The following is a 26,643-nucleotide window of genomic DNA, read 5'->3' on the forward strand; positions in this document are numbered from 1 at the left end:
GAGCTGGGGCTTGTGGACCCCACTGCTGCCTGCCATGAAGGTAGGGGATGGGAGCTGCTTCATGGAGAATGAAATGCACTGGTTTAACTGCAATTTACCAACTTCTTCCTCCCATTTTTGCCTGGATGCTCCCAGTGTTCTACTACACTATGGAGTTTCAAAATAGTTGATTCAGACAGTTCCTGCCAATTCAGTAGTTGTTCTGGTGGAGAGACTGATTTCTGGAGCTTCCTACTCTGCCGTCTTCCCACAATCCTTCTCACATTTGTTTCTAAATGTGGCTCTAACTGCAGCCCGATTGTTGATATCTAGTTTCCGCTTTGCTATTATTTAAATAATGTGATTGCAGCTTAGATATCCTCTCTGAGCAAATATTATTTCAGGGAGAGTTTTAACATTTCTAGATGGCATGTGTGTTGTTGTTAAAACTTACCTAGTTTTAATGTGTTGTCATTGGAGAATATGTCTATCTCAATTTTTAGGGTTTATTAGAATTCCTTTGTGGCCTAATATGTGATCAGTGTTCCATTAATGCGCAATCCAAATATCTCCAAGACCTCTCACCTGCTTTTAATATGCCATTTACCCTTTCTTTTATTATGCAGCCAAATGGCTCAAGTCCCTATTTACAAACTGTGGGAAGGCCAGGGCCTTGGACAGATTTCCCAAGACTTTGGGTGGAGGGGCTTGCACATCTCTGTCCACCTCTTACTCGGTCATTGCTGCTTCTGAGACCGTGACCTCACTCAGGCCATTAGGACAGGTTGTATTACACTGCAGCGTCAAGCCACTCCATGAGCTCACTGGCTGAACATGACAGATTTTTTTCTTCCTCCTGCATGTCTGAGTTTTGGTAGGGACCTGTACCATGTGTTCCTTACTCAGAGACCTTGGTTGATGGAGGTATCTCCATCTGGAAAATTGCTGGAGCTGCAAGAGGAAGAAGGATTCAAGAGTGCTTCCTCTGAGGAACATCCGTTTATATTTCATTGATCACAAAAAGACACTATGATGCCAAGCTGGAAGAGGGTGGGGAATCATCATCCTCTCCTGTGCCCAGAAGTGGAGAGGAACCAGGTTCTGGTGAACAAAGTGTGCATCACGCTGGAGAGCCTGCCCCCGAGGAGCTGCCCTCTTTCTGCAGTCCATTTGCCCTCACTAAACACTGCCTTTTCTCCTTTATTCTCCCAGAACACCACTAACACAGGGCTCTTCTGCACATGAGACTTTTAATCAAAGGATTAGACATATCAGAGGGGAATTAGAGAAAAATCCAGAAACAACCGTTAAATTCAACGTCAGACATTGGTGATTATTGCAATTTATTGGCCGTCCCTAGTCGCTGGGAATTCCTCCCTGGCCATTTCCTTCTTTGGGCCTCTGTTCTTGTCACGTTCTTCCTCCCCCACCTAAGACTGTCCTTACATCTCCCATCTTCTCCCAACATTTGCTGTTGGTGCACCACTTCTTATTTCTTGTTACTTCTGCAGGGCAGTGCATCCCTCTGTTTCACTACATTCTTGCACACCATGGCTGCTGAGGCTGGTAGGGGAGGCAGGAAATCAATTTTCATGTTTTAAGAAGCTTGTCAAAATTCTCAGGCCCCAAAGAAAACTATCTCCCTTGGGATAAATGGTGCTTCTAGAATCAAAAAATGTTTTGCTGAATTGTTTGTTTTAACTAGCATTCACCCTCCTTTAGATACTTGCAATGAAATTCTTACTATAATGTAAATGTTCAATGTACAAGTATATCTTGCTGCCTAAATATATTTGGTTCGTGAGTTTGTATCATGAGAATGTGGGTAGTGAGTGATACCACTAAGTCTAATTAATCAATCTATTCAGGTTCTTTATATTTACCCTGCCTAGTTTTTAGCCTTTTCATTCTGTCAAGGAATGAGAAACATACTGGTATCATCCATTATCACTGTGGCCCTGTTATTTTCTCACCAATTTCCAACATTTTTTGCTTTAGATAGTCCAATATTATTTGCATAAAATTTTAATGACTTTCATGGTGGAATTTACTTTTTACAAATATAAAAATCTTTGAATCATCTAGAGCCTTTTGCCTTGAATTTTATTGTCTCTGATATTGTGCCAGTTTGAAAGTATTATGTCCCCCCAGATGCCATTATTTTTGATGTAATCTAGTGTGGGCACACCTATCAGTGTTAATTAGATTATAATTCTCCGAGTATTTCCATGGAGATGTGCCCCACCCAACTGTGTGTGATGACTCTGATTGGATAATTTCTGTGGAGGTGTTGCCCCGCCCATTCAGGGTGGGTCTGAATTAAATTACTGGAGCACTATATAAGCTCAGACAGAAGGAGCAAGCTTGGTACAGCCAAGGGAGACACTTTGAAGAATGCCCAGGAGCTGAGAGAGGAGCTGCAGATGAGAGGCAGTTTGAAGATGGTCGTTGAAAGCAGACTCTTGCTCCAGAGAAGCTAAGAGAGGACCAACACCCTAAGAGCAACTAAGAGTGACATTTTTGAGGAACTGCAGCCTAGAGAGGAATGTTCTGGGAGAAAGCCATTTTGAAACCAGAACTTTGGAGCAGATGCCAGCCATGTGCCTTCTCAGCTAACAGAGGTTTTCTGGACACCATTGGCCATCCTCCAGTGAAGGTACCTGATTGTTGATGACTTACCTTGGACACATTATGGCTTTAAGACTGTAACTGTGTAACCAAATAAACCCCTTTTATAAAAGCTGATCCATTTCTGGTGTTTTGCATTCCAGCAGCATTAGCAAACTAGAACAGATATAAATAGTGCTGCCTGTAGTTTTTTTAAATTTTTATCTTGTTACATATTTATCCAGCTGATGATTTTTAACCCTATTGTATGACTTCTTCATAGATGAGATGTAAGTAGCCTAGAGGTGGATTTTGACTTCCACAACTCATCCAGTCACAGCCACTTATTTGTGTCTTTGAATCTCTGGCTACAGCACAGCGTTGGACTCTGTGTCTGTCCCTGGCCGTGCTGTACAACTGACATTGCAGTCCTGGCTCTGAATTTCCGCCAGATGTGGTGGCTGACTTCGGGGGGCCCATCATGGTCATTCAGGGGAACCCGAAGGGGCATTTTGAAAAAACACCTAAAGATTTTATGTGAGTGCAGGCAGGGAGCTAACACAAATTGTGTGCTGAGAGCACGGTCTATGCAATGGGAGCAGCACCGGGTTAGATTTCACCATAATGTGAGGAATTGTGTATGGAAACCAGAGTTAACTGGTGCCATGTTTCTATGGAAACCTGAGTTACTTGGTGCCATGTTCCTACACTTATGCTTGTGATTTTTAACTCTCGATGACGAGGGTGTCAGCCATCGGCCCTGCGGGCCCCCCCCCCCCCTTACTTACTCCAGCTCTGAGCAGGGGCTGTCAACTGCTGCCCTGTGGATCTCCTTGATGTCCTGGTGCCCGTCCACTGTGCCTGCCTCCAACAGACTCTTTATGTGATGGAACCAGAGCTGTTGCCATTATCTGTTCTCAGCCTTTCTGCTCCCTGCAGTTAAGGAAGGCTCTGGTTTTGGGTATGTGGCTTCTTCCCCTGCCCTCTCAAAGGTGGAAAAGCCCAACTGCTCAGTCAGGCCTGTTCTTCTGGCATATGTGATAGAAAGTGGGCATGGTGGGGTAAAGGAAGGATGCACCGAATGAGCTTTTAATTTATTAAAATTGAGGCTGACCAGGAAAAGGAGGAAGAGAGGGAGAAGGGGGTAAGTAGGACTAAGGGGGCAGAGGAGGAGTTTTCCTGGGTAGGGAGATTAGAGGCTTAAGGAAAAAGGCAGGCAGGTAGCGTGGTGCATGAGTACAGTGAATCAGAGAGGAAAATGGGGATTTTAAAAAGCACTAATGGGGGCTGCAGGGGGATTTTAAACTTTGGATTACATTAACAGTGTTCCCATAACCATGACATTCTCCAAGACTGACCCTGGTGTGTGATGAATCTTTGATGTGCTAATCCACTGTCAGATTAATGTCTCTCCTACCAGCTGAGGAGTCTTTTCTCTGTTAATCTTTGTGCAAATCTCGGGCCCCAGTCTTGTGTGTGCCACTTGGGGTTTAATCCAGAGAGCATTCTTATTTTCCTTATTTCTCCTTTCAGGTGTCTCACTGTAGCTTCCCTGTACTGACAAAAACATCACAATTATTACTGTTCCTACCATTACTAATGAGGGAATTGGCAATAATTGGGAAGTAGAGCACCCAATTCTAGCAAGCACCTGTGGAAATGAAGACCCAACTAAGTTTTGAACTCTAGAGATGGAAATCTTAAAATTCTTTCTCATAATTGCTTCAGAATTCTGAGCATCTGCTGTGGATGACTTCACAGCTTCTAGAATAAGAATTTGCCTGTTAACGAGCATTCAGCCAGCCCTTCTCCATCCCCACTGCCCGCATGCTGTCCTTCCAGGGCTATGGAGGATAGAAAGATGGGTCAGAAGTCAATCCCTCAGGGCTCCTGGTTTAAAAGGGCAGATAAAATGTATCCAAATAGGTACAATGCAAGGTAGAGGCTGCTGCCTTCTGAAAGGGTCGGATGTCATCTCAGGACCCCCTTTAATTTGCTTTCCACCTTTGGTTTTCATGGAGCATATCCTTGCAGATATCCAAGGCCCTCTTTCTTCTGCCAATAACCAGTTTGCTCCTCTGCCTTTCCCTGTTTCCTTTCCATCTGACTTCCCATTCCTTGGTGGTAGTAATGTTGAGGTGGTTCTCTCCCCCTCATGCTCTCCATGACACTCTAAAGGTGCCCTTATAGCATTTTAACCAGGCCCTTTACCCAAAAAGGCATCTGCCCCCCACCCCCCCCAAGTATCAGGTTTGGCCTATTGATGGATGCTAGTGGGCAACCCCCCCAGAGGGGCATTTTAGTTTATTTGGAAACTCGAGGGTAGATGCTTTGGAGGGAGGAAGGGCTGGGCTGGCATCGGGTGTCCAATCCTGTCCCTAAGCCCTACTTGGCACCGGAGGTCAATCACTCATCCCTTGTCCCATTGTCCTTCTCCCTTCTCAATATCCATGTGTATAAACTCACTTTTTTTTTTTAATTTATTTTTTTTTGTAGACTGTGACATATATACATAGAAGTGATAACTTTCCAAGTGCAATTGAACAACTAGCAAATTTCAAAGAATATTATAGGTTACAGTTCCACAGTTTATTTCCTTAATGTGAAATATAATATATACACAAAAAGGTAATATCTTTCAAAGTATGACTTAACAAGTAGTTATATAGGAAATTTCTGAAGTTGTTATGAGTTACAGTACCATAGTTTCAGTTATTTCCTTATTGCGAAATATAACGTATGTGAGCTTAGGAACCCCCTACCTTATAAACTCAATTTTAACATGGGTTTGTTCAGGAGCCCTGTGAAACCATCCACTGGTTGATTTGGGCTGTCAGTGGAGCCCCCGCTCCACGGACTGAGGCTGGGGATTGTGTGAAAAGAGCCTCAGTGTCCCTGGTGGGCGAGAGATGGCAGGCTCCGTCAGGGTAAGTGGGCAGAGGCACTGCTAGGCCCTTGCTTTCTAATTCTAGTCTCGGCACAGACTGGTTTCCTTGACAACAGGAATGAAGTCTGCTCATCTGCTCCTGGGGAGGGGAGGGGGCTTTTGTGTGTCTGTGGAAAGCCCTGGGACTTGGGGACGAGAACGGCAATCCTTTCTTTGAGTATAGCAACCCATTTCTGAAAACTAGCCAACTCGTACTATATTATTAACAATATTAAAAATTTCCCGGGTGTCACAGTGGCATCAGTTATATAACCTGCAGATTGGGAATCCAGATATAAAACCTTTTCCTTTCCACAGCCTTGCCTCTGATCCTTGATATTTTATCAGACCTGCAACACCTTTCTGAAATCACATTTTAAGGTGTCTGTCAAATATGTACTCACCCCTACCACTCTTGAAGGCTGAATCGAAAGCATTTCTTCATTCAGCTAGGAATGATTTGTGTGTCCAGGCTGCCGGGAGAAAATTGAAATCAGCTCTTGACAAGCTGATGTTGGCTCAAATCTGCGCTTGTCAGATGGCATCCTCAGAAAAGGCTTTGTGATCCCAACCCCCATTCTTGATGCAAACCAGAAGACTCAGGCTAAAAGCTGGTCCATTTGCTTTCCCCACCAGGCTGATTCCCAGGCAGCACCTCTTGGTAGCAGCTTAGTGCTTTCTTCCTGCACTGCTCTTCCCTTCCTATGCATTATTAAAGCCTCCTTAAAAAGCAGCCTGCAGATCACAGGGGAAAGAAGCGCCAGCAGTGATTTCACATCTCCCAGCAAGAAACAATGTCTGCTGCTGTAAAGACTCGGGGAAGAGATTCTGCAAGATGGAATCCTATGGCAGATTGAATGGAACTGGCTCTTGGATCCTAGAATTATAAAAGTAGCTACTTTGTTCAAATGTTCTGTTGTTGTCTGTGCATGAATTCTTGAATGTCAGGTAATACAGATGGGGAACTGGGACTGGGACTTACATGCCAAGAGTGATGGTGATGAGATGGAAACTAATTAGCAGGGGGAGGCAGATTCAGACAATTGTATGAACAGACAGATGGAAGTCAGAACCCGGTTACCTTTCCCATCAGATGTTTCGGTGGGTCTGTTTCCCCCTCATGAGGTTCACAGCACTGTGGCTTAAACTTAGCTCCTGCGTGTGCCCCTCACCAATGGTCAGGGGTGAGATGTGGTATTCTAAAGCCCTCCACACCCTTCCTTTGTTTCCTTGATCTCCCCAAATAAAAGACACTTGACTTCCCCAGGCAAACTGGATTCAGCTCAGTTTTGGCTTCAGTCAGCTGAGTCCTTTGTCTAGGGGCAACCTCCCTGCCCCACCCCAGGACCCTGCTGTTCTGACTCGAGGCTGTACAAGATCCTCCTCTCCATCTCCTGAGGATGGTTCAGGGAGCAGGTGAGCCTAGGGGGTGTTTCTCACAAAAGTGGCAGTTCTCTCATTTGACCTCAGCTTGTCCCCCACATGGTCAAAGCACAGACACACCACTGGATATGTTCACATCACCGTTCAGCTTCTTTGAACTAGAAATAACTTCAGAAGCCATCTCATCCAGCTCTTTATGGGGATAGGGAAACAGGCCCAGAAAGTGTAAGCTTGCTGTCAATAACAAAGCAAATTAGTTGGAGATCCAGGACCAGACCTCAGTGGTTTTTCCCTGTAACACAGCTCCTGGAACACCAGTTACTGCCCGGGCTTCTCTGTCTGGTAGGTAGTTTGAGAGGATATCCAGGGATCTGAACAAGCTTTCTGTTTTATACACATATTATCTCAATTGATAAACATTGCATTCAAATGTTTCTCAATCAGACAGACATCATTGAGGACTTTGAACCTAGCACTGAGCAAGGCGCTTCTGTGTGAATTTGGATTTTTGTAGATGGGCTTTAGGTAGAGTGTCACAACTGGGAATGTTTTTGATTGGTTGACAAAATGGTTTTGCAGACTGTAAAGTTAAGATTCAGAGGCCTCATATATTTTTGTACTGCCTTGTTGTTTGGTTACAAATTGCTAACTTTGTTCTACTTTCCTATGGAATCATGGTTACCCTCTCACCTGCTGCCTGTGCCATATAATCTTCTTATCCCAATGAGGGGAAGGAAAGACAAAAAAAAAAAAAAAAATAGTCATAAACATCTCCTGAGGGACATAGGGTCCAACAGAATATCAGAACAGTTTCATTTACACTCCAAAGAATTTCCCTTATTTGTCTTCTGGTGCAGATCCTGCTGCCTGTGGAAAGACAGAAAGATTCTATTTAGGAAAGCTTAGGGTTGGTGCAGCATCTACCTCCTGTCTGGGCATCAGCAGGGAAGTTGCCCTGGGCTGCCTGATGTGATGTGATGTAGGCTGGCAGCTTAGCAAACACTGCCTGAAGAAAGCAGTGACCTTGGGGAACAGCAAAAAGCCAGTAAAGCTCAGCATCACATCTCTGTAGGGGTCTTTTTTCCAGAGGCCCAGCTATAACCCTAGCAAGAGGGTGTGCAGCCATGAGTGGTCAAGGGCTTGAGAACGATGTGATTGGAAGGGCCTTGAGGTGTCATTTCATTGCACTTTGGTCTGTACCATCTCATTCATTCAATCTGTATTTATCGAGCATCTGTATCTTTCAGGTACTCTCCTAGGTGACAGGTATACAGTGATGAACAAAGTCTGACGAGGCTCTGCCCTCTTGGAACTTCCAGTCTAGTGATAGATGAAATCCCATTCTAGTCCTTGGCTTTGCTTTGTTCTTGGAATTTCAGGAAAGAAGGTGTCACACAATGAGCTTTACCCCAGCCTCAGTCTTCACTGTTGTTCTTGTCCCTGCCCTCAGCTTCAGCCTCTGCTCATGTCCCCCACTTCCCCTGCCAGAGCAGAGGCAAGGCTGAGGCTGTGGAAGATGTGGAGGGTGGGAGACTGTGTAGGTGGGGTCATCGTAGGCAGAAGAACCCTGGGTAAGTGGAGGTTTCCACCCACCTCCCTCTTTGGGTAGCTTATTAGCCACTAAGTACCCCTTTTCCTCAACTCTCCAGGTGTCCAGGTCCCCATTACAACAATGTAAGGCAGCTGGATCCATCTATGCAGCTTCCTAAGAGCCCTGTGGTGTCTGTGGGTTCCCCGACCCATCAGCTCCCTGATCTCTGCAAAGCATCAAGAAGAAAGCTGTCTCGTTAGATCACACTGATGTAGGAATGACTGATAAGTATCGGATCACCTCTCCCAGGAGTGCTGGAAAAGAAGACCCATTGGCCAAATAAACCTCAGTGATAGAATTCAGGTGTAGAAGAGAGGGGTGAGGGTGTTCAGGCAGCCTGGTGAGGTTGGGGGCACAACGCTCCTAGCCCCGACTCTGCACCTATGGGTGAGTTGCCTTGGCTCTCGGCTCACTGGGGTAAATTTTTTTTTTTTAACTTAATTTTTTTTAAAATCAACTGTATGAAAAATAAAAAAAAAAAATAAAAAACATACAATAAAAGAACATTTCAAAGAGACCATAACAAGGGAGTAAGAAAAAGACAACTAACCTAACTGCTTTACTTCCAACATGTTCCTACTCTACCCCAAGAAAGTTACCTAATATAGCAACATTTCTGTGAACTTGTTCCTACTATACCCATCAGAAATTAACAGACCATAGTCATTCCTGGGCATTCCCAGAACGTTAAATTTACCCACGATAGCTTATCTGTTCTTCTTGGATTATTGTTCCTCACTGGGGTAATTTTGCTCAACTGTCTAGCTTTCTCTTACGGGTGCTGTCTAAGAGGTCTGTGTACACGTGTCCATGTCTTCTTGTCAGGTCACTGTTTAATTTTTGTGCATCTGTGTAATCAGTCTTGACCCCTGGCCCCTGGTGGGGGTCTGCCTCCTTGAGAGTGTCAGTGTGCACAGTGCCTGAGGGTGGTGCTAGGCCTGAGGTCCCGTCGCCGGGGGTCTCACTCCTCCCCTCCCACCACTCCATCCACACGGGGTGGCATGGATGAGGTATTTCAGGTATGCTATCCCAGGGCTGCAATTTGAGAAGCAAGATTCATTTTCTTGACACTATCATTCACCACTTATAGGTGGTAACAATTGCCTGTGGGGCTCTCGAGAAATTATGAAGTGTTAATTAGCAGAAGCACTGTGTATTTAAAATACATGGCATGTTTAAATACCTATTAAATCAAACCTACTTTGCAGATTTGAGAAACCAGCTGGTCCAAAAATCTGAGGAGTCAAGTTTTGCTGTATATATTAAGAGAAAATTTTAAATGCGTCTGGAAATGGTAGTTTTGTATCATTTTGGAAACAGGCACAGATGCAGGAGGTGACTTGGTTATAGTCACTTTCCAAATCTCCCAGTTTTAGGGGTTAAATCTCTCCTAAGGTCTACAGGGCATATTTAGGAAGTGAAAAGGCTAGAATTATTATTGTGGCTATTCCTTAAAAGACACGTTTCAAAATTGTTGCTTCTAATGATGCGAAAGCATTTCCTGCCGTACTTTGCAGAGATGTGGCCGACAGAAACCATGAAACCCATTCTAGTCACTGATGGGTATCAGTGTGTCTCTCTGGACAAATTATATCTCTCTTGGCCTTGGTTTTCTCATAGGTTTAACGATGGGGGAGAGTGGAGTTAGTCTACATGACAGTCTAACAAGGAAAGGGAAATGCCTCTATTAGAGCAGAGGGAATTTAACGCAGGAGACTTATATAGGTAAGAGGAGCTGGAGAAAACAAAACAGGTATGGTGAGGTGGTGCGGGGCTGGGCCATAGCAGAAGCCACTTGCACCCTGAGGCTGGAGAGAGAAGGAGGAGGTGGTGTTATCCCAGCCCAGGGCCAGGGTCACTCTGGATGCTGGAACCATGGGGGGCCTGCCCTGTGTTGGGAGCTACAGCCACGGAGGAGATGCCACTTGAGGCGGAAGTCATGGAGGAAACACCCTGGCACCTCCCTCTTGGGTTGGTGCCTCCCATTGCCGGACCTGAGCCAGAAGCCTGGTGCCAGGAGCGTGCAGGGAAAGCTGAGGAAAGGTTAGGCCGGTTGCCCTTGGCGGCCTCTGGAAGTCTGGCATTCAATGACAGCTAGAAGCTCAGTGCAGCTTGAGGGCTCCCCTGTGGGAAAATCAAACCAATAAGGCTAGAATGGTCTTTGAAGAGGCTCCCCTACTCCCACCACCCAGTAAAACACTCCCGAGGGGCATCTGCCTTTTTCTGCACTGCATGGGGGGAGACAAGCCAAGACTTCAGGGAAGGCACGTGCATGCTGGCATGGTGTGTGTGTGTGTGTAAGGTACATGAGGGAAGGATAAAAGAAATGAGAGGGATTATATGAGTGGAAGGGAGTATAGGCCAAACCCAAAGACAGAGTTCCAAACCGCCTCACCCGTGAGCAAGGTTGCAAAAGGATGCCCCCCACCTTAATGTTTTTAATGCCCACCTTAATTCACAAAGGGCAGTGTCCATAGCAGGCTTTCCTAGAATGTTTAAAGTATTTTCACACAGTGTACCTTATTCATCATGTTTTTAATAAATATCCATCAAACTAGATTGATTTGATACCCTTCACCCTGGTACCACCCCCTGAGGGGAGATGGTGTCTGCAGTCAACATTAAGATGTCAGCGAAGGATGTGCTCCCTCCTGCAGGCATTTCAGCTGCTGGAAAATTTGAGGTGCTGACTTGCCCCACATCTCTGGGCTTCAGGCTCCTTTTCTGGAAAGTGAGGGGGGCCGGGTGTTGTAAAGGCTATCAAAAACTTTTATCTACTTCCACAACACAGCTTCCGGCACCAACGGTATGGGTATCGGAAACTTCAATCAGCAGCTGCCAGGACTGCTGCGCCAGGCAATTCAATTCTGTCTCCAACTCCCAGATGCAGGGCCCTCCTCTACCAGACTGCCCTCAGGACCCTGTCATGAGTTCACGGGCCCCGGCCACCCACACTGCTGACCAACTGGCTGCAAATTTGGAGGTTCCACCCCTCTCAGGCTCAGTAATTCACTAGAATGACTCACAGAACTCACTGACAGCACTATACTTAACGATTATAGTAATAAAAGGATACAAATAGGTTAAAGAAGAGAGGCAGAGGGCGAGATCTGGGAGGGTCTCAGATGCGAGTTTCCATGTCCCCTCCACTGAGTCAAAATATGTCACCCTCCTGGCGCAGCAGCTGTGTATTTTCTCAATCATGGAACTCATCGTGATTCCCAGTGTCCCGAGTTCATATGGGGTCTCCTTACATAGGCATGATTGGTGGAATCCATGCGTGGGTGGTTGAGCTCAATCTCAAGCCCCCCTTCCCTTCCAGGGGCCAGGGAGGTGGGGTTGATCTGATGTGACTTCCCTGTCGTTTCTGCATCGTATAACCCCAAAGAGCCAGTAAGGCATGGCAGGGCCACCCTGGAGTTCAGGAGGGGACGGGGCTGAAGGGAGGAGGTTGGGAACACTCATATATTAATCACTTGAATCCTGGCTCATACAAAGAGATGAGTAGTAGCACGAAAAAACACTGGGTTAGTGGCAAATAAGGATGGGAGCCAAGAAGAGGGAGGAGAGCTAGGCCTTGCAGAGTGGAAAGGCCCAGCTGAGCCCAGCCACGGGCACATCTGGAGTGTTGGGGTCTGGAGAGGGTGGTCCAGGTTGTCTTGGGCAGGCATTTCAAGAGAAGTTTGGGAGATGATGCCTTGGTGGTGGCTTGAGTTCAACTGTTAAGGGGCTTGAAGGCTAAGATGATGTGTTTTGATTTTATCCTGTTGTCCAGAAAGAAATGGTGTGGCACCCCTCCTCTCACTGGTGCCCCTGGCAGACACTGGACATCACTCCCAAAATTCATGCCCACTGAATCCAGAGCAGGACTCAGACCCTTTTCCAACGTAATCTTTCAGGCAGCCACTGCCCGTCAATGGGAGTCAATAAAAATGCTAGAAACCATTGAGACCGTCTTGACTATAAGCAAGTCATGGATGACTTTTGTGAAGTGTTTTAGAAAAGGAACTGTGTGGAAGATGGAATGGAGGATGAGGCTAGAGAAAGAGACCAGTGGGAAAATGTACTGAGAATTTAAGCTAAGGGACATCTATAGCTGCTGCTGCCCATTCCCACGTTGGACTTGGTGGACCAGGTTTTTTTTTTTTTTTTTTTTTTTTAAATCTAGACTGTCAGTGGGTAAAGCTGCTTCATCCTCGCCCTGGGGTGTATATGCCAGAGGCCTCTCTTCTCTCTCCTACCAAATTGAGCTGCTCAGTACCCAGTCATGCAGGAGCCCAGGGTGCATTAGAGTCAAATTCTCATCTCCTTGGACCAACTGTCTTCCACATCATAAAAACACTAAGACAAAACTACTGATCTGTATGTTTCCATTAAGTTCATCGAGGTTAGGAAACTGAGATTCTGTCACAAAAGTTTCCATTCTCTCAGGGATTGTTCTGGGCCCCACGTAACTTAGGAATGAGGCAACGGTTGTTTTGTTTTGTTTTTCTGTTAAAAAGGATGAGACCACTTCTTGGTTGACCCTGTTCGGGAATGATAAACAGGAGCAGGCAGAGCCCATTAGCATTGCCTCGGTGAGCTGCTGTTCAATTCAAAAGCGTGATTGATCCCAGAGAGAGGGACCATGAAAGGTCAATGATTTGCATCCACTCTTTATCCTGCAGCTGGAAAGCTGGGCCCCTACGCTGTCACGGTGACCCAGCATTGTGGTTGATTGGGCCTGCAGCTCTCCCCTTTTGTTCCGGTGGTCCCCTTTGTTATCCTGGTGCTGCTGATCACAATATACCTTTCAACCATCACTACTCAGTGTGGCCCATGGGCCAACAGCAGGGTATCATCCCAGAGCCTTTGAGAAATGCAGCATCTCAAGGCCCATAAAGACCTGCTGGATCAGAGTCTGCAGGTTAACGAGATGTTTGGGTGATCTGCGTTTATGTTAGAGTTGGAGAAGAGCTGCGTTAGCCATTACAGCAGATGTGTAGAGCTTTTACCGACAGGGACCCCCTTGGAGCGTTCCTGGGTAGTGTTCTTCCCAGCTCCTTGCCAGGGCTCACCCTCCCTGGCTGGTCTGGCCTGGTTTACCCACAGTGACTGAAAACTGCCAAATAATACCAGTATTACTGGATGCTGAGTCTCTAACAGGCATCTTCCTACACATTTTACATGGATACATTTATTTAATTGTAAAAACCCTTTGGGGTCATTCCTATAATTACCACCCCTAATTTACAGTGGAGGAAACTGAGGCCTAACAATTAGGAAGAAAGGTGAACTAGGACACAAACTGGGTAGTCTGCTCCCAAGTCTGTGTTCTTTGCCATTATGCAGTGAAGCTTCTGAAATCATAAGGGGTTCAAGAGCTGTCTTCTAGGCAGAGAGGAGAGGAGGGAGCACCAGGGGCTTCTGTCCCACTTCCCAGGGAGGGTTGGTGTTATAGGTTGAAGTCCGACCCTGGAGTACCTCTAGATGTTACCTTATTTGGAAATCGGGTCATTGCTGACGGAGTTAGTGAAGATGAGGTCATACTGGCCCATGGTGGGCCCCCAACCCAATTTGGCTGGTGTCCTTATCAGAAGGGGAGAAGAGACACAAACACACAGAGGGACGTTGGAGGCAGAGACTGAAGTGTTGCTGCTGCAAGCCAAGGACTGGCGGCAAACCGCCAGAAGCTAGGAAGGTGCAAGGGGGATTCTCCCGTACAGGCATCCGAGGGATCCTGGCCAACACCTTGATTTCAGACCTCTAGCCTTCAGAACTGAGGGACAGTAAGCTTCTTGTTTTAAGCCACCAAGTTTGTGGGACTTCGTTTTGGCAGCCTTAGGAAACTAAGGAAAAAGAAGGCCAAGGTATAGAGTGGACAGCTGTCCTGCTGGCACCCTGCCCTGCATGGAGGTCAGGGGATCCCCCAGCTGTTGTCATCTGGAGATGGGGACCACTTGCCAGTGAGTTACTAGCACCTAGCACTGTGCCTCATGTCTGTGTCAAAGGAACCACATGCATAACTGTGGCCAGAGCCTGCTCAGGGCAGGGGCTGACGGGGGCCTCTCTCCACCAACCCACCTAACGTGGATGCCTGGGTCTCTAGAGGGGCAGAGCTGAGTCCTGCAACCCTGAGAGCTGGTCCGAGTCAAGGAGACCCAAAAGCAAAAGTCACGAGCCTGGAAGCAGGGCTTGGAGCCACTAAGGGAGATGACACAGGGCCTGCTGTAGAGTAGCCTAGAGAGCCAGACAATCTGGCCGTGGCTCTGGAGAGCCCATTTTTGGCGGTCGGGGGGGGTAGTGCTCCACACAGGCCCTTTTAGGAAGCTGGCAGCTGAGCCAAATCCTGATTCCTTCCTGAAGGGGCTACCTGGGAGGGGTGGGGAGTTCCCATGAGATTGGCATGCTGCAGTCACCTTTTAGAAAATGAGGCACATGGTGGTGGAGGGTTGCCCAAGGTCACAGAGCTGGAAGTCCCTTGCCCCCAGCACGGGGGATGCTGGAGTAGCAGCCTTGTGGCAGGGCAGCACCTAGCATGGTTCCTAAATGTAGCAGACACTTAAAAAATGTTTATCCCATCCTGACACCTTTTTCATTTTCCTGTTGTAGGTACATGTTTCCATGAGACAGGCTTTCATGGCTAAGTACCATGTGGGTGTCTTATCATCAAAGAAGGTTGTTAGATGGAATCCTTACTGTGGCTTTGTCACTCGGCACTTTGGGTCTGTACTGTGGGCTAACTCATTCCGCTTGTTACTAACCGGTATATGAAGCCTCGTTTAACTTGCTTTAAATGTCCTTTTTTGAGGGACAGCGATGGTGCCTCCAATGCTAGGATTTGGCGAGTTCACATTCATGCCCCTATATCCTTTGTGACTTTCTGCTATTTTTATTTTTTCCAGACTGAAAAGCTCACCCCTTTGTCTTGCATTCCAAGCTTGACTGTGTGTCCAAGCACAAGTGCATTGGGAGATGAGCTGTCCACAGAATTTTGTGCCTATAATAAATTGCCAGGTCAAAGTGGTCAGGGAATTAGGTGGCAAGCAGCCTTGTAACCAGCACTGGAAACACTAGATTATCTGCTCAGACGGAAGAGTGGTATCCACCATTCAAAACTACATGCCAGCCAAAAATCTACCTGTCTCATTAGGATACAGTGTAGAAATTCCGCAGCAGGTGTAACCAGCCTAATTCTGTTATGCTCAGTGTTACGGATTCATTGACATCCCCTTGAGAACATTTGATGGGGCAGTCAGCCCAGATGTATGCTTGCTGATGAGAAAGAATCCAGACTGTGGCTATTAAAGAAAAACTGAATCATTACAATGTGAATAAACCATGAGGGAGAGCAGCACCTAGCACTGATTGAGCTCTTACTATTTGTCAGGCCCTGCACAAAGCCTGTGCTTTCATATGTTATCTCACTTAATCTCATTTACTCCTATGAGGGGGTACTGTTCCTCTCCCAATGTGCAGAAAAATTAGCTAACTTACTTAAGATCATGGAGCTAGAAAGATGGAGAGCTGGGATTCAATCCTGAACTCTCAGGGCTATCTGGAGCCTGGATTCTCGGCTACATGGTGAGCTGACTCCCTGGACCCTCAGTGTAGTGAGATTGTTTTGGACTCTTGTTATTTACCCCTTTCTATCTCCCTCATAGTCCTTAATTTTCCCTCTGCCTGCCTCTGATCTCTCTGTTCCCAACATTTGAAAAATGCAGGGCAGTTCCAATGGCAGATGTGGGAGAATTCTTGGAGGAGACAGGAACTATCCTTGCTTGAGGACCTGCTATGTGCAGGAGCTCTTGCGAACACCTGCAGCGATTGTGGTTTTCATTGGCTTGGCAAATCAGAACTCCGAGGAGTGGATCCAGTTCCACTTTTATCTCATCTGTTAACCTCCAGTCTTCTCATCTGGTCTGGTTTTGCCTCTGACCTTATGTTCCTGTTTCATGGAGAAGGAACATGGATGTGTGCCGCGTGGAAGCTGTTTGGGTGCAGTGCACATCGGGGCCCTGCTGCCATATATTTGAGAACATTTACCCAGCAGAAGCAGGGGCTGATAAACCCTGAGTCTGGGTGTTGAGAGGCTCTCCTGGAGCTCTGACCTGTTTCTACTGTGTCATTCCTTGACTCCCTGGTCTGGTGGATGTCTTGCCACTCCCACTAAGGGGCAATCCATAAGGGGTGACACTGGCTTCTAAGTTGCACACTTCCCTCTCATGTACATCATCTCTGAAGTTAGGATGTGTCCTGCAATCAGTGATGACTTACAACTATGACAGCAGTGACTTTTCTTTCTGAGTGAGATTTAAGATAATGGTGTGTCAACCAACCCATCGATGACTTAGACTTGAAGATATACATTGATTCCAATGTTCACTTTATTGTTACTTTTCACAGTCAACTTGGTGCCTGGGGTTGTGTCACTTGGCCTTCACTTCTGAACCCAGGTTGAAGGTCTCCCTTATGCTCACCTGTGTGACACCTGCCATGTCATTCCTTACAGCAGGGGATAGGTATGGAAGGGAGGCTGACCTGGGTCTCTGTTACCTGATAGGCCCCAAATTAACCTGAAGTTAATCTTTCATCCCCTCCTTCCTATATCTGGTCAGAAGTTAGATGGCATCTCAAGAAGTTGTAAAGCTGAAGGTTGCATTTTAAGATTTGTGGGTTCACCTAAGGATTTCCTCAAGTCTGATTGTTATAGCCCAAGTGCATCACCATCTAGAAATGAGCTTGATTGAACTTTAAGTTTTCTATAAAAGGAGTACCCATTTTATAACCTGTATGGGGGATAGGGTTTTCCCCTTGATCAGTGTCCTTTTAGATTCCTTTTCTTAAGTGGATTAATCATTAGGGTAAATGCTATGGTCAGGTTAGTGCAGAAATTGCCTGGAGGTATTAAAAGTCACTTTGTATTTACAATTCCATCAATTATGTGTACCACACATGATTTCCAGAAACATGTGACTTCCCAGTCACCTTTTACTAGAAGCTATTCTCCTTGAAGTTTATAATTTAGGGGATTTGATTTTACCTTATTTGAGAATAAAGAAAAAAAATCAGAAATTTCTTGAGAAAAGACACTTCAGAGGAAGAAGAATGGTCTGGCAGACTCAAAAAATAAACAAACAAACAAAAAACAAAAAACACTGACCTCTGATAATCTGCAAGAACCAGAAGAAAAATGTTAAACTGTTTGACATTCTTTGTGTAGTTCAAAAAGATATGGCTTCTAAGAGAAACAGGGGCAGATGATTATAAGGAGAGAATAGACTAAGATGAAAAGTTCTGAAGTGAAAATGGAGATATATAAAGTACTGAAAATGGAGATATATAAAGATATATAAATACATAAAATGTTTGATTTCAGAATTAAAATAACTAATCTGGTTAGTTAAAATCAATGAAGTGGGAAATGATGATCTGTCAAAATGCAAGAAAAAACGTCAATAAAAATGGGAGGAAAAATAAATTTAGAAAACAGACTCAATATATGGATAATTGTTGGAGACACTATAAGTGAAATGGAAGCAATAACCATAGAGTTAATAGAAGACCGTCTTGAGCTAAAGAAAAGGTGTTAGTCGGATGGGCTAATTGCTGTGACAGCAACACCCAGATCTCCAATCAGATACAGGTTGCCTTCGGCAACATCCACCCTCCTTCCATCTAGAGCTTCAGAATTTCCACTGGATAACCTGCATCCAGCAAGGAGACAAGGAAGGCGAGAATGGGGGGGGGGGGAGCACTTCTGCTCTTAATTGCTCTGGCTGACAGTGACAAACATCATTTGTTATATTCCATTGGCTAGAACTGATCACATAGCCCTATCCAGGTGGGAAGGGGGCTTGGAAAATGTAGGCATGGTAAGTGCCCAGGAAGAAGAAGTGGTTTTGCTGAGTGTTATGATTGAATCATGTGCCTCACCCCCAACCCCCCACTCCAGGAAAAGACATGTTCACCTCACCCCCAGTCCAGTGAATGTGACCTCATTTCTAAATAGAACCTTTGGGGATGTTATTAGTTAAAATGAGGCCAAACTGGATTAGGACGAGTCTTGGTCCAAGATGACTGGAGTCCTAAGCAAGGGAAAGTTGGAGACAGACAGGGAGAGAGACGGCCGTGTGGTAGAGGCAGAGTGAGTTTTGGATGGCTGGAAGCATCATCAGAAAGCTCCAGATGCCAGAGAAAGCAGGATCCTACTCACACCTTGATTTTGGATTTCTATCCTCCCAAACTATGAAACACTGAATTCCTGTTTTTTTAAGTTACCCGGTCTGTAATACTTTGTTATAGCCCTGGCAAACTAAGATGGTCTCTGACACCTGAGTGTGCAAATACACAAAGAAATGTAAAGGAGTTTGAAATAACGTGTTCCTTAATATCTTCATGGTAAAATCCAAGCCATACAGAAGCACTGGGGAGAGGCGTGGAAAGCCAATGTGCCTCCTAATTTAGCAGTCTTGTTCCTGACACTGCCTCACTGCTCAGGCTTTGGGGATGTCTCCATAAGGACATTTCTGAGGCCAGCAGGGTTCCCCATGTGAGCCTTTAAACCTTCCCACTCCAGTTCCCTCCTCACCCCACCCCAAATTAGCAAGTCCCAACTGCCATCCCAGGTGTGAATTTTCATAGCTTCCCAGTCTGGGGAGGGAATGGTGAGGGTCAGATCCTCCTCCAGTCCTAGATGCAAGGTGTTCTTAGAGTTTTCTCTTGTGCCCAAGTAGTAGGAAAAAAAAAATCAACATAACTGTGACCTTAATGTGCTAAAAGAGCTTTATTGCCACTTCTTGTGGCCTAGGATATGGTGTCTTCTGTTAGAAAAAGAGGGACACATCATCCAATAGCTCTTTCCCATTTCTTGGATTTCTTGGATGGGGATGGGAGCTGCATGAATAAATGGGTTACACTTCACTTTACAATTGAAGGACAAATGCTCCCAGATGGATGAAAAACCAGAACCAATTGTTGTATGTTTGAACTTGACTGAGGTGAGAAGCTTCAAAATATAGCTATATTGGTTTTGAGTACAGTCCTGCCTAAAGGCAAAAAGTAGGCAAGGAGGCAACCTCTTAAAAGTATCTGTGATGGTATATAAAAGATCCAAGGTGGATTCTCTCCTCACACCATATGCAAAGATCAACTCAAAATGGATCAGAGACCTAAATCTAAGAACCCAAACCGTAAACCCCCTAGAAGAAAACACAGGGAAGCATCTTCAGGACCTTGAATACAGAATACGGGATTTCCAGTCTCCCATTCCAAAAAGCACAGAATACGTTCATTTTGGGCTACCCCTACCCAGCATTCATTTCCAGTTTCCTGTATTGTTAAACCTACACACAATTACCCATCTATTTCAATGTATGTATATATGGTTTTATTGGTATTCAGTGTTTAACGTGACTGTGGACCTCTAGTAGGCAGGGGTCACGTCTCATTTCTTTTAAGTGTCTTCCTCTCATGCCCAATTCCGGGTCTTGCTTGCCCTTGGGCACCAATACTCAACAGATAACTGTGCTTTCCGGTGAAAGAGAACAGAACTGATGCCAAGGGAGTGATAAACAGAGCTGGGTCCACTCGTCCCATGACAGTACAAGTCCTAGATAGAAATGGCAAACAATTGTCTACCGACCATCAGGTTTGGAGCCCTTTGCTGGAAGGATTTTAAAATTCACTTGACTTCCCTAGGAAAGTGTGTGTCAGGGTTGCCTAGAAATGAGCATTTCTTGGACCTTCAGCAGACAGGGAATGAAATGATTTTTCCAGCCAGGGTGGGGGGTTTCCAGAGACTGGGCAGGTGGACACTTAACCCCCTCCCTTCTTCCTCCTTTTCCCTTTCTTCTTTTAAACCGTTTTTGTCCTAAGTTATCACAGCAGTTAATGTCCACCGTAGAACTTTGACAAGTACAGAAGCAAGCATCCCCCATAATCTGTCCCACGAAGGCACAGGCCTTGTTATTATCTGAACAGACCAGGCAGGGTGTGGTCCAGTGCCTTATTCAGCTGGCTTCGTTTTCTCAGCAAAGTAGCAGAAGTGAGGCCGCAGCAGTCTCCTCTTTCACCTGTGGAAGTCTCACTGGGGTCGGTGAGTTTGGGTTCTGATTTCTCACTATAACGCTTGGAGCTCCTTGCCTGGAGTGGCTCTGTGAGGCAGGGGCCTGGGGTTTTCAGGGGCTGGCTCCACCAAGGGGGTGGCCCTGCCCATGGCTGTTAGGGCAGCCCGGGCATGGCAGCTTGCTGCATCCTCCTTTGGGCTCAGGTTGCAAAGCTATAGCACTGTCCATTCCTGTCTGTCCCTCCTCCTCCCACCTAATAGCAGGAGCGTGCACCCACCTCTCCTCTGCCCCCAGAGCTTAAACGGATTTCAACAGACAACTTGGGTGTCTCTTGCTCTCTGTGTAAACCTCCGGTTCCTTTTATAGCCGTGAGGAATGCTGCATAAGAATACGACTTCATGCTTCGGTGGTTACAACTACCCGGTCTCCAGTGGGACAGGAAGGAAAATGATTGGTGACGGGAAACACATTTCGTTATTTGCGATCCCTAGCTGCCTTCCCAAGAGGGTGAAACCCAAGCAGGATCTTTGCTGAGTAGGGGTCAAGGGTGTGAGCCTGCAAATTGGACGCTGAGAGGGAGCTCCACGGTGCCCCTCTGCAAAGGGCGGGGAGTCCGGGGGCGGGGCCTGGGAGGGAGCGCTGGGGGGCGTGAGAGAGACAGATAAGGGGCGTGGCTGAAGAACCGGAGAAAGGGGGGAGTTACTATGCGTGGGGTGTGTGTGGGGTGTAATAGTACCTTCCCCGCTGTTTCCCCATGATCGATGTTACTATATTGCGGAGTTGGGTTTCTTTGAGAGTTGCATCAATTGCTAGAATTCTTCAAAATAGACACAAAGAGTAGCAGTTCCTGGAGGGCGGCTAGTCCTTTGGATTATATCACGGAAGAGTCTTTTGTTGAAGAGAAGGTGTTTTCGGCACTGGGACAGTGGCCAGGTGGCCTGCCACGCTCTCCCCCACCCGCACACTCAGCACCTTGCCTTGCGATGAGCTGTCTGGGGGTTTGTCTCCTGTCCCAGGGCTGGACACAGTGCTGCTTTATTAAACCAGCTTAACTCTTACCAGCTTGCAGCTAATTGAGTTTAGTTCAACTAACATTTTTTGCTCACCTACCTTGCACCAGGCCCTCTAGCAACACCAGGATTAGAGAAACAGGCCCCACCTGCTAGGAACCCATGCTAAGAGGTTATAGCTCTGTGTAAGTGGGCAGGGGTGGGGGGGTGGCACTGAGGGGCTTTGTGTGCTAACTAAGAGTTTGATCCACATTCTAAGGGGCAGTGATCCTAAAGGGTCAGTGGAGGAGGGCAGAGAGAAAAAAGGCACCTTCCTGCTCTGGGTTTGAATTTTCAACATGGAGCAGGTGTTTGGTTTGAAACAGCAAATCCAGAAGTAAACTTTTGTATTTGGAAAATGTAAGAAGAATGCCTGCCACTCTTGTAATATGATCTAAATTTGGCTAAATTTTGGCTGGAGGGGCAGAAATTTTTTTTTTAAAGCTAAGGAACACAGCACTCAGGGGACAGGGAGCCATGGATGGGCTTTTAGCAGGAGAGTGACAGGCATGGGCCGTATTTGCCAGTGACTCTGGCAACTGAATGGATGTTGGTTCTGAGAGAGAAAAGACTATGGGTGAGAGACCATTGAGGGGATGGCACCTAGGACATAAAACCCGAGAATTTGGTGACCTAACCAGATGCACAGATGAGAAGAGGGAGGAGTCAAGTCTGCCTTCCAGGGCCCCTGATGGGGTGCCTGGGTGGGTGGGGAGCAGGGTGGAGGGGCTGCTGGGGGAGAGTCTGGCTCTGTAATTAGAGATTTGACAGTTTCATTGCCAGATGAGAATGGGTTACAAATAACACATTTGCCTACAATGCTTTCAGGGCTATTTTTATCTTAATCAGAGGGTAACAACATAACCAAAGAATGACATTCTAATAGTGGAATTTCGACATCAACGAGACTAGAATGGGAACTATTTTGTTCAGTGCCTACTAACTTGGGGGACAGACTCCAACAGACAAAGGACTAATTCAGTGGACAGAAGTAATAGTTCAGACTAAAAATTCCAGCCCTTAGGTTATGGCCCCAGGGCAGCCTCAGACCTCCTTGGCAGGGGCTGCTGGGGAAAGGGAGGAAGCTGTGCTTCAAAGAAGACAATATTCCCAGCTGCAGGGGTGAGTGGTCCTTAGATGGCATCTGGAGGTGTGTCTGCAAACTCAGCTCTGGGGCCAGCCCTGGAAGCCAGGGTTCCCCAGCTTGGTGGGCTTTGGACGGAAGCAGCAGCAAGTGGTGGCTGTGATCCCGCTCTAGCCCAAAATAAAACTGCTGGGAGGAGGGCCCCAGCTGGCAGCTGGATGTGCAGAGCAGAGGGCCTAGCTCTTAGAACCAGCAGGACTGGACTTGGGACCACTCAGGCACTGAGATGTTGAGCTGTGGGCCCCCTGGCCGGGCTGGGGAGGGAGCTGTGTCTCAGTGGGCATGCAGGTGTCAGGAGTCCCTTCAGACATGCCATACCTGCAACGACTGTTCCCAAAGGACTCCTCTCCGAGCAGCCTCAGGTCAGGGTGGTCACGGGTGAGGGGACTGGGGTCAGGATATTGTGATCTCTGGATGAGACAGACCCTGGTGCCTCTGGGCACATAAGTGAAGATGGAAAACTAGCACACCTCTCTCTCTCCCTTTTGTTAAACATTTTGAAGATTATCACCTTGAAGACCTTGCTTGCCCTTGCTGGTAAGATACTAACAAATTTACACTCCTCCTTTGGTAGTAGTTGATTGCCTGTTTCCTAGGTATTAGCTGGGACCTTCCTTCCCCTTGAACTCTGGGTGAAATGGTTTTGAATCTACCAATTCCCACTTTCCAGGGGTGTGATATTCTTCAGCTGCTTCTGCCTCTTGGGCTGCATCCAAAACTCATACCAGCACCGGTGAGCTCAGCAGCTCTCAGTGAAGTGTTTTCAGGGGTCAGGAAGGGGTCGTATCTCTTCCAGTCCAGCAACTTCAGGCTTCCCCCTGGGCTCATTCAGAGTTCCACCTTCTGTTACCACTGAACCCTCACTGGCCAGCATGCAGCAAAGGGATTGTCTCAGCTCAAGAGGGCTTTTGTAGCCAAAGGACTAAAAGCACCAGACACATTCTGACACATGAGCTTTTATTATAGGGCTTATCTACAGGGTGGGGAAGTCGAGACACGTTGCCCTGAAATCAGGAGCTTCTCTGGATGGATTCAGGAGCTGCTCTGAATGGTGGCCAGTTCAGAGCACAACGTGGAAATAGTCCACACTTGGAGGGGCTGAATAAGCTGGTTATAAGGGCTCGACATTCCAATGGATATGAGAGTATAACGCGGGGAGCAGGGTCGTGCAATGTAGGGAGGGGTTGATTGTAATCAACAGGGAGGAGGGGAGGATATAGAGATGACAGTATCTCAGGGAGTCTCAGAGAGGAGGTAGTTTTGGGTATAGATTACAGTTAGCATTTGATATTACAAGGAGAATAGGCCAAACCTCAGCTGCCCTAGGTCAAGCAAAATGCTGTATGCAGTTCTCAAGTCACTCCGGGCCCAGGGGGTCCCACAGGGATTTTCCAATTCTTTCTTTAAAGGGAATTCTGATTCCAATTGTAAAGCCAGTGAAGCTTTCTTTACCTTTTTTTAGACATAATTGCTTTTAAAATGAAAATTTGTTTCAAGTTAATACTTAACGATTTCCCAGCAGTTTTTAAAATCAATCAGTACCTAATGGTGCTGAAAAACAGGGTTTGGAGTCCTGGTGGCGCTAACCACACCCTGATGTTTGTCGTTTTTGTGTCTTCCAGTTTCCACCCGGATGTGTGAAGTTGTGTAGATGTGGTCGGCATCCCTAAGAGTGGGGCAGGGTGTGCAGATCAAGCTCTGAGAAGACAGCCTTGGACGGGCTGGTCCAGCGTGCTGAAAACTACTTGGTATTTTTTGGTGGTAATGAGGGGTGATGCATCCTTTTGGGTTGGGTACATCTCACCAGGGTGATTTTCCAGACACTTAGGTGATGGTCATTGCCACAGACTCCCCCAGTCCTTCTGACTTATGAGCCACCCTAGAGTCTGAGGGTCCGATCCCCCAGCACGGGCAGAAGCCCCTCGACAGCTTCCCTGCAGGTTCATTCTAATTCCAAGGACAGTGAGAACTCACACCTAACAAGGCCACCTGTCCATCTTCCCATTACTGAGCAGCTCCTCCTGTTAGAAAGTTCTCTCTCACACACAGCTAAAATCTGCTTTTCTGCAACAACCACCCGGTTTCCTAGTTCTGTCCCCTGAGGTGTTATCCCTCTTCCGCATGGCAGCCCAACAGGTATTTGGGGACAATACGATGGAGTGGGGGAGTGCAGGACCAGGAACAGAAGACAGCTCTGGTTGACACCCTGACTCCATGGCTACCTCTGTACCTGGGGCAAGTTACTTAACCTTTCTGTGACTCAACTTCTTTAGCTGTAAAACTGGGACTATAATGTCTATCTCATAGAGTGGTTCTGGGAATGAAAATATCATGAATAGAAGTTGCCTAGAACCATGCTTGGTCCAGGTCTCCTCTGACCTTCAGGGTCCTGCTCAGCTTTTTTTTTTGTCATCTCCAGGTTGACGTGGTCCCACTAGGGTCTGGTCAGGGAATAAACATCCTCATCAGTCCTTTTCTGAATGTTCTTTTTGTTAATATAGCACAAGATTGAAATAGGGTTTTTTTTTTTTTTTTGGACTAAAACATTATTGTGGCTATTTAATGTGCACCTATTGACAACTGAATCCCAAAGTACATTAGTACAGTTCCTAATGCTAAAAGGATTCTAGCTCCTAAATGACACATGATGATAGCGAGTGCTTAATAGCACTTCCCGTGCACCAAGCACATACACTAACTCATCTAATACAACAACCTTATGAAGAAGTTAAATTGCTCTAATTCCAACTTTACATATGGGGAAACCAAGGCACAAGGAAGTAATTACACAGCAAGTAAATGGCATAGCTGAGACTGAACCCAGAAAGTCTTGTTCCAGACTCTGTGCTTTTTTAACCACTAAGCTATGCTGAACACAACTTTGATCCACCTATGCAACATTTTTTGGAAGGGAAGGAGGAATACAAAGCAATGCTGGTTAACAAAGCTGAAGGGTTTTCCCAGTCCTGGTGATGGACTTAAGGCTTCCCTTTCCTACCCCACCCCTTTCGGGCATCTCTTGAGCAGTGCTCTGGGGGCTGGGCTGTAAGAAAGGAAGGCAGGCCCGGGGCATGGTGGAATGGGCCCCCTCCATCGGGCCCAGAACTTCTTGGTCCTTGTGCTTCGGGGAGGGAAGAGCTGCTTCCGAGCCTTCCCAGGCCCGTCCCTGGCAACTGCAGCCACTCTAAGGGGATCAGCCTTTTCCTGTGTGGACAGAGAGGATTTAGGCTGGGAAGCCTCAGTACCAGGCTGTGCTGGCCAAAATGATCTGAGTCCTAGAGAAAGCTGAGAGTTTAGGTGGTTTTGTAGCCGGTGGAGCCTGGAGTAGTAGGAAACTCAGGCCTCAGCTCACCCCCATGCTCACATCCATTGTACCCACTGAGAAAGAGTTGCTTAGTGCCATTTTAAAAATAACATAAACGATTCAGGGCTTTAAAAGTGCCAAAGAGAATGAATTTGCCGTGAATTGCTAAAGAGAAAGGGGGTGGGGTGCAGTGGGGCGATGCCTCTGGAAGAATTTTGGTCTGCAGCTCTGCCTGCCAGGAGAATCTGGGCTCGTGACTGCATGGCCACATGGCTCCAATGCACTTCCGGTAGTGCCTGGCCTTGCAGTCCCTTCTTACCACCTGCATCCCAGGGATGAGGCTGGGTGGGCGTACAATGGAAGTGAAGTGCTCCTAACTCACTCCAGGCATGTGGGGTAGACCTGAACCCACAAGCCCACTGCCAGTTGCTCATGTGTGGTCTTTTCAAATGTTTCTCTTTTGGCATCTGGCTTGAGGGAGAGACAGTGGGGGAGCAGGAAGGTCTCTATCCCAGTTGGAGAGAGAACGATTCACGTAGACAAGGCTGAAGGATGGAGCATCCAGGTTTCCTGGAGAAAAACCATATGGTGTCAGAATTGGAAGGGACCCTGG

General features: G+C 46.7%; 1 protein-coding gene across 7 annotated transcripts in view; it reads left to right on the top strand.

Annotated features, from left to right (window-relative positions):
* The window catches only part of ADD2 (adducin 2), a 114,839-nt gene that overhangs the window by 39,674 nt on the left and 48,522 nt on the right, over positions 1-26,643 (top strand). For 3 of the 7 annotated variants that reach the window (XM_037807112.1, XM_037807111.1, XM_037807113.1), the window contains one exon: positions 24,349-24,474. The gene's annotated coding sequence lies outside the window, so the exon portion shown is untranslated. Of the gene's footprint in view, positions 1-20,508; positions 20,563-24,348; positions 24,488-26,643 lie in introns of those variants that run through there. The other 4 variants (XM_037807110.1, XM_037807117.1, XM_037807116.1 and 1 more) reach the window with 3 other exon arrangements.

The sequence above is a fragment of the Choloepus didactylus genome, chromosome 17 (assembly GCF_015220235.1).
Source record: "Choloepus didactylus isolate mChoDid1 chromosome 17, mChoDid1.pri, whole genome shotgun sequence".
Taxonomy (NCBI): domain Eukaryota; kingdom Metazoa; phylum Chordata; class Mammalia; order Pilosa; family Megalonychidae; genus Choloepus; species Choloepus didactylus.